The following is an 8,460-nucleotide window of genomic DNA, read 5'->3' on the forward strand; positions in this document are numbered from 1 at the left end:
CTTACTTGCAAAAGTGAGTGGTCAAAAATTTCGCAAAAAAAAGATGAAATAGCTTTTGCAATATTGGCAATAGTGCAAATAGAGGCTAGAATAAAGCCATATAAAAAATCTAACAATATCAGGCCCTCATTGAAATTTGAGGAAATCAAGCGAAGGGCGTTGGTGACTCTGCCCAAGAGGTCGAAGCCCACTCTGATACCAATGGTTAGATTTTGGATTGCAAGAATGCAAGTACATAGCTTGGATAAGAAGAAGCTTGAGAGAGCACAACTCTAAGTTTATTGAGAGGGATCAATAGAGAAGATTTAGAAGACTAAGTGTATTCTAAAAGTGAATATGTATATATACAAGGTTGGGGGAAAAGCCCTCCTAAATAGGGAAACAAGTGCATAAGCAATCCTAAGTGTGTTCATGCACATCACTACTAAAATATAGTAGTAGTAACTTCATGGGATGGTTATTTTAAATTGTTCTTCTTCCATTTGAGATAGACGAGGACATTCATAGAGCTTGGAATTGTTGATTTATCATGTGTCTCTAAGTATTCAATACTTTTAGTAGCAAGGCAAGCTATTGGAAAGACAAACATATATGAAGTTTTATTCAAATTTACAACCTTGATACACATGCAATAAACTAAATGTCCTCTATTTTCATTAATAAGATGAGCTTCGAAACAGCTAAGGTAGAATATTAGTCAAACAAAGGTAAAAAATTCATTTATGCTATGCATGAGCCTCACTATAATAGACAAGTTTCCATAATAGAAAGTAGTTTCCCATTGAATGCTATCTTATAGATAAGGATTGTTCAATGTATTTAGAGCTTGAACACTATAAAGCATCAACAAAGTACTCATCAGATGCAAATGACATTGACATTACACATGTTTAGCCAATTGTACCACACATGAAAAATTCAAAGATATCCAAGGCCAATGAAGGTGAGGCAACCTTTGAAAGTTTGAACTACATAGCTTTGTAACCTTTTCTTTGATGCTTTGAATCCATTTTAAATCTATTAGATCTCTCATTGTCAATATACAAGTAAGAAACTATGTTTACTTTCATTCCATCACTTTAGTGAATGCCTTTATATAAAGGTGGTTGATTGTAAACCAAGAATATTCTATGATGGATGTCATCTTGCTCCTTACATTAACAAATCACAATTATTACCTATAAGGGAGCAATATATTAAGCACGAACAACAATGTATGCTTACAAAACCATTTAGATGGTTTAAACTAGACTACATTGAAATCGTCTTTAGGTGCAAACAATAAGCATACATTAGTTATGTTGGAACAACATTTTGAGCTAAGGCAACATCTATACAACAAGGATCCCAAGAATGTTTTATTTTGATAAGTCAAATTCATCGACTTCTCATTGACAATACATTTATGATCATTTGACTTGGATTTTTGACTCCCATCAGGTCTCATCAAGTCTCATGTAGAAGTTGAGGTCTTCTATTTGAAGTCAAGTAGTGGGGATCATGAAACTATCACATCTCTATCCTTGGTTGTTTTAAGGCATTTATAATCCAAAGCTCTCTTAAGCTCCTGAACACCTATGGTGATGGAGCAACATTATGCTTGGCATATTCCATTGCTTAGTTCATAGCCCTGGATATTAGTGGTATCTAAAAAGTACTTGAAATAATTAACTAGCATCTACATGCAACAAGAAATCAAAATCAAGTTGCTTCAAACACTCTTTCAAGCATAAAAACACAAAAAAAGGGCAATGCTCTTGCATATGATGGAAATCCTTGTTTTTAAGGGGAATTCCATAATGCAAACTTGTATAGAGAGTAATCTTCTTACAAATATATGGCACCTTTGGATGTGTGATATTACTTGTAGATGAATACTCATGTAAATTTCAAGTCTAATCTTGGCTTGCAAGAAACTTGTATAGAACTATAGCTCTCCTTACACATGGCAACCAAGTTGCACATGGGCTTGCTCACTTTGTGAGTAAAGTTTTGTTGTTAGTGAAGCAAACTTATTAAACTAACTTGCAATTATTCCTTATCCATATTGAAACCCATATCAAATCATATATAGTATTAATGTAGAAGTATTATAAGGCAATGACTTTGGTTCTCCCAATGATCCCTTCTCCATGCTTGGACCCATATTGATTCATTTAGAAACATAGTGATAGAAAAGTATGTGCCATTAGGTAAGCTTAAACGATATGTTGATGTCATTAAGCTCCATTGAGTGCACACCACCATTGTGTGTGAAACATATAAAGGAAAATTCATAATTAAGTAGACCATTTGCACCTAGGCCGCACAGTGTGGCATCAAGTAGATGCTTTGTATTAGTGATTGGATACATAGGGGTAGGCCAGCATGCATGGGGGCATTTAAGGCTATCAAAGTTGTAGTCGACCTATTGTTTGTGCCACCTATCTTAGAGAGGTTCTCCCTAGCCTAGTACACTGCCTTGTTTATCACCACCAAGAAGTGCCATTGTTGCCACCATTCATACTATCTCTTAGATAGGCATTTGCACATGCTGTGAAGCCACTCTACACCCTTCCATGTAACCACTACCCTTTAGTTGACCATTGCCTCATTAAGCCTATTAGAGTGCTACCTTGCCCCACCTTTGCATTTCACGTGTTGTCTATCATAAAGGCTACATCTTTCTCTCTTTGTTGCTCGTTTCTAACTGCTTGTGTACTGCCTTAAGAAACCTTTGAGATGTGTTGCTTTTGATCTCATCGTCTTCATGGGCCCCTAGTGCACCACATCTTAGATCTAACCTCCATTGCCACCCAAAACAGATTATGTTGTCCTACCAAAGCCTCATCGCTTGTAGGCACCTACCTTAGTTGGGAGGCAAGGCACAACAATGCCATCCCAATAGCCATATTGCGCACTTGCATACTAACTCTTATCCACTACTTGCATCTTGTTAAAATGCATGGATCTAGGACATTGCTATGGAGGTTGAAAGAGGAAGAGTGAGCTCATGAGGACATAGACATTAAGACTAACTATCACACAAGTAAATTAGGTTCCAAGATTGAGACTTCGACTCATAAACACAATCTTTTGTGTTGACAATGACACATACACTTTACTGGAAGAACAAAAGAACTATGACATTGCATTAAAAAAGAGAGCAAGTACAATGCTTTATAGGGATAGAATAGGCTGCACTTTCCACAATTGAGCATATGGGATTTTGCATCCTAAGCCCACTACTGCTCCATACAAAGAGACTAAGTTGGGTGTCATTGCCAATATCTCAACACCCCTCCTCAATCACAACCAGAAAAGTACAAAGTGTGTAGAGGCTTTAGTGAGCAACCACCTGCAAAGTGCGGGCACACCACAAACATGGTAAACACTAAAGGATGTCGCAGAAAAGGCTAAGTGTGGGTACCAAAAACATGGTGGACATCCAGAGGTTGTAATAGGGGCATCACAAAGTGTACATAGGATATAGTACAAGGTTACATGAGAAGTTTACAAGCTTATGTTAGAAGCATTAGGGGTAGGCAATGCAAGGCTAAAAAAGTCTATCAGAATAGGAGTAGAAGGACTGATGAGGCTTGTCCTTCTCCTGGTGGTCTTCTTCTTCTTCTTCTTCTTCTTCTTCTTTTGCTCCATGGTCTTGTTCTTCTTTAACAGCAGCTAGATAGGCCTTTTGAGACCTCTTCCTAGCATGACAGAATTTCTCTGTGTGCCTGATCCTTTTGCAGAAGTCACATACCAGCTGATCTTTCTTGCCCTTGTACCTGTTACCGACATATAGCATTTGTTCATCTTTAGAGGTGCTTGGTTCTTCTTTAGATTTTATCTTCTTTTCTTCTTCTAGTAGGGAGGCCTTCATGTCAACCAGTTTAGGACTAGGCATGTTGATTAATGTAGTTCACACATTATTATAGTTAGAAGGCATGATTTTTAACAACACACCAATACAAATATCTTCATCTATCTTGATATTTATCCCTGCAAGATGGGTTAGGAGACTTTCCATGTAGTTCAAATAAGATGCCATGGATGCATTAGGTTTCGTATCAAGTTGAAAAACTTCAATCAGTAAACCATACTTTGAGGATTTGGATTGTGCACCAAATAAGGTATCTAATCTATCCCAAGTGTCATGGGACATGTCACAGGCATCTACATGATGGATGTAGCTGTTATCCAACTCCAATTTGATGATGGCATGTGCTTTGTCATCATTCTTCTGCCAAGTAGTTGCAAGAGTTGCATCTCAAGGCTTCTTTTCTTGTCCATTGGTATATTGGCCCATAGGCCCTTCTTCATCAGGATGAGTTTGATGTGGGTTTGCCAGGTGTGAAACTTGATTCCGTTGAATCAAAAATTAGGAGAGTCTTTGCCCATGCTGGAGCGGCAGAGTCAATAGTAAATCAAATCCAAAATTATTAGATTTGAGTAGTAGAAGAGTTGATTGAGATGTGTCAAAAGACACAAGTGCTAAGAGCACTAAATGAGTGTCAATGGACTCTATGTTTCTTCCTTGAGTCTTCCAAATATGAAAAATCCTTCAAGTTCTTCCAAATCCAAATCTTCCCCTCCTTGATTTGATGCTGGGACCTTCAAATTTGAGTGACAGGACCTTCAGTGTGTTTTCAAGAACAAACGATTGGTATTTATAAGAATAGGTGACTGGTATTTTGCTTATTGCTGCTCACAGAGGTAGCCATTTGAGAAACCCTATGAGGGGGAGAGAGTTTAGATGTATAGCTTCAAAAGCCCCATGATAATGATAAACATTGTTGCGTGTACGGATTGAATGAATTGTACGATCAGACAAGGGCACAAACAGGGCAACGAGCTAGAATTCACGCAATGCTGAGCTAGATGATCATCAGTGTCTTGGTTTGAAGTGCCAGTAGGAAGAAACGTCTTGAGCAGAGGAAGATATCTCTAGAAGGAATCTCAGTGAGATATGGCTTGATTTGAGAGATATGAAAGCTCCAAGCAAGGTAGGTATAGGCTGGCTATGACTACCAAGAAAGGTCAAGTGGAGATAAAGGTGGAAGATGAGACCTTTAGCTGGGATTTGAGTTGAGCAATGATGAAGAAAGTTGGAAGAGCAGAGAAAAAAGTTGAGATGAGCTAGGCCATGCCCGAATGCATGGATCTAGGACATGGAAAAGTACTATGACATTGCATTAAAAAAGAGAGCAAGTACAATGCTTTATAGGGATAGACTAGGCTGCACTTTCCACCATTGAGCATATGGGATTTTGCATCCTGAGCCCACACTGCTCCATGCAAAGAGGCTAAGCTAGGTGTGATTGCCAATATCTCAACATGTATTTCTTGGTGGATGGCCTAATCATTGAGAGAGAGAGAGAGAGAGAGAGAGAGAGAGAGAGAGAGAGAGAGAGAGAGAGAGAGAGAGAGAGAGAGAGAGAGAGAGAGAGAGAGAGAGAGAGAGAGAGAGAGAGAGAGAGAGAGAGAGAGAGAGAGAGAGAGAGAGAGAGAGAGAGAGAGAGAGAGAGAGAGAGAGAGAGAGAGAGAGAGAGAGAGAGAGAGAGAGAGAGAGAGAGAGAGAGAGAGCTCTTGGTCTTTGTATGATTATGTAGCAAGAGAGAAATGGAATGAATTGAATTATTAATGTTTTCAAAATGCCAAAGTGACCCATGAGACCATGAGAAAAAGAGAGCAATTTGGTTAATTTTAAAAAAAGAGAGTTGAAAATATAAAATAAAGCAAAGCTTTTGGAAGGGGTGCCAAGCACCCACCACGTGACACTCCTCCAAAACCTTTTGATAATATATATTATAAGTTACAAATTTTTAGGATGTGTTATAATGAAGAGGATTTTGTTTTAGGAAATCTTAGAAAAGTTTAATTTAGGAGGTGTTTTAATTGTGGTTTGAAGAAAGTAAACCATAAAACAAATCTCGATTGTTTAGAGACAAAGAGAGAGAGAGATCTCATAACATAGAGCAAGCATCTGTCATATGATCCCTTTCTTCTTATTCAGATAGTCACACACTATTGAAGCAGCCTAATATATCTTGATCTAGGCAGGTCAAAACCACACTGCTCTAATAACTCCATCTAAGTCATAACCCGACTTATTTGGTGATGCACACATGTTAGAAACAATTGGACACCTAGCTGTCATGTTGGCATACATGCAACTTGAGCTTGAAGTCTCAACACTCCCCCTCAAGCTCAAGACAATAGCTGTACACCAAGTAGTTGTTTGAAGTGAGTGAACTTATCTTTACCTAAGGACTTGGTAAAGATATCTACTACTTACTGATCTGTCTTCATATGTAGGAGTTCAACCTTTCCTGCAAGTACCATCTCACGAATGAAATGATAGTGTACTTCAATATGTTTTGTTATGGCATGATAAACATGATTTGTTGCCAGAAGTACACTATTGAGGTTATCGCAATATAGTGTCACTGGAGCCTCTATCTACATATCTAAATCTACGCCCATCAATTTCAGCAACCAAGCAATCTCACATGCAACCAAAGCTGCACCTCTATATTCCACTTCAGTACTTGATAATGCAACAGTCGGTTGCTTCTTACTACTCCAGCTGATCATCCCACTGCCAAGAGTGAATGCATAGCCACTAGTAGATCTGCAATCATAAGGACATCCTGCCCAATCTACTTCAATGTAGCTAGTGAGCTTTAGGGCCTTATCTTTCTCAAAAAAGAACCCATGGTCAACCATTTGCATGTACATAGTGACATCTGCAATCTCGGCTCTAGTATCAATGTCCAATTTGATATTCTAATCCAATGGTGTATTAAGTGGTTTACACTCTATCACCTATAATTTTTTAGCATTTCCGAGGCATAATGTTTCTGTATTATCCACAATCCACTAGCCACAGTCCATTGGCTGAATTTATCACTTCAATGCCTAAGAAAAATTTCAGCTCACCTAGATCTTTCATGTCGAATTCAGATTTTAGCATACTCATCACATTCTATATTCCAATGTCATCATCACCTATAATGATGAGATCATCCACGTAGATGACTACAACAACCAATCCTCTACCTGTATTTTTTGCAAACAAACTGTGATTAGCCCTTCCAACCATAGAACCAAGACTTTGCAAGTAACTACTAATTCGTGCATGCCAGGCTCTTGGTGCCTATTTCAGCCTATACAAGGCTTTCTTCAGCTTGTAGACATAATGAGGAAAATGTGGGTGTACATACCCTTTAGGTTGATCCATGAATACATCCTCTTCTAAGTCACCATTCAAGAATGCATTCTTTACATCCATCTGCTGCAAGTATAGTTGTAATGGTTGCCATCTTGGCCACAGGGCTGAAAGTTTCTTCATAATCTAAGCCATATTGCTGAGCACACCCTTTTTGCAACCAACCTGATTTTATATATCTCTATGCTACCATCAGACTTGCATTTGATTTTATACACCCATTTGCAGCCTATGGTTTTCTTACCATCAGGTAATACAACGAGATCCCAAGTTTGATTTTTAGTCAATGTAGCCATTTCTTCATCCATGGCTTTGCACCAATTGTTATCCACTACTGCCTCAACAAACGTAGCAGGTTCTTTATACTCCATAATCTTTGTCATATATGCATAATGTTTTATATATGTGAGTCTATCCAGTGGGTATCTGACCCTCTACGAGTGTCTCAACTATAGTGCACTGCTTAATTTCCCTCTTTCATGAGGTGGTACATACCTGCTCTGCCGAGCACCAGGTGTAAAGACAGATGGAATACCAAGTTCACTATCAAGATTGTCAGTTGAATCATAACCAGAAGTCATCATACAAGGATTCATCATGCCAAAAATATCATCAGTAACTTTTTCTTTTCTCTACTTTCTACCTCATTTCTCCCCCTCATTGACATAGTGGTGTTAATGGATGGTGATGCAGAGCTTTTCAGTCTGCCCATCCACGGAGATACAATAGAGGATCCACCACCTGTATGCTTGGAGACAGAAGCAGTCTACTGTGAAATAATAGAACCAGAGTCTGAAGGCCTAGTAGTAGGCACAGTAGTAGATGATGCCTACATGAAGCCATTTCATCAAATATGACATCTCTGCTGAAAAATATCTCTCTAGTAGATGGATCATAACATTTATATGCTTTCGTCTCTTGTGCATAACTAATGAACACACATTTGTGTGCTTTAGGATCCAATTTCTTATGTTTTTCATCAGGGATATGAACATATTCAATACAGCCAAAAAAATTTCATGTGACTTATGTCAGGCTTGTGCCCATAGAGTTTTTGGTATGGAGTCATGTCATGTATACTTGCAGCAGGGGTTCGATTCAACACATACATGACTGTCATAATAGCCTCATCCCAATAGTACAGTGGCATGTTTTTTTCATTGAGCATGGTACGAGCAACCTCCATAAGCACTCTATTTTTTCTTTTAGCCACACCATTCTACTGTGGGGTGTAACTACATGTGAGTTGCTTG

This window comes from Lygodium microphyllum, chromosome 11, assembly GCF_053477565.2.
Source record: "Lygodium microphyllum isolate KBCC chromosome 11, Lygodium_microphyllum_v1.1.10, whole genome shotgun sequence".
Classification (NCBI taxonomy): Eukaryota; Viridiplantae; Streptophyta; class Polypodiopsida; order Schizaeales; family Lygodiaceae; genus Lygodium; species Lygodium microphyllum.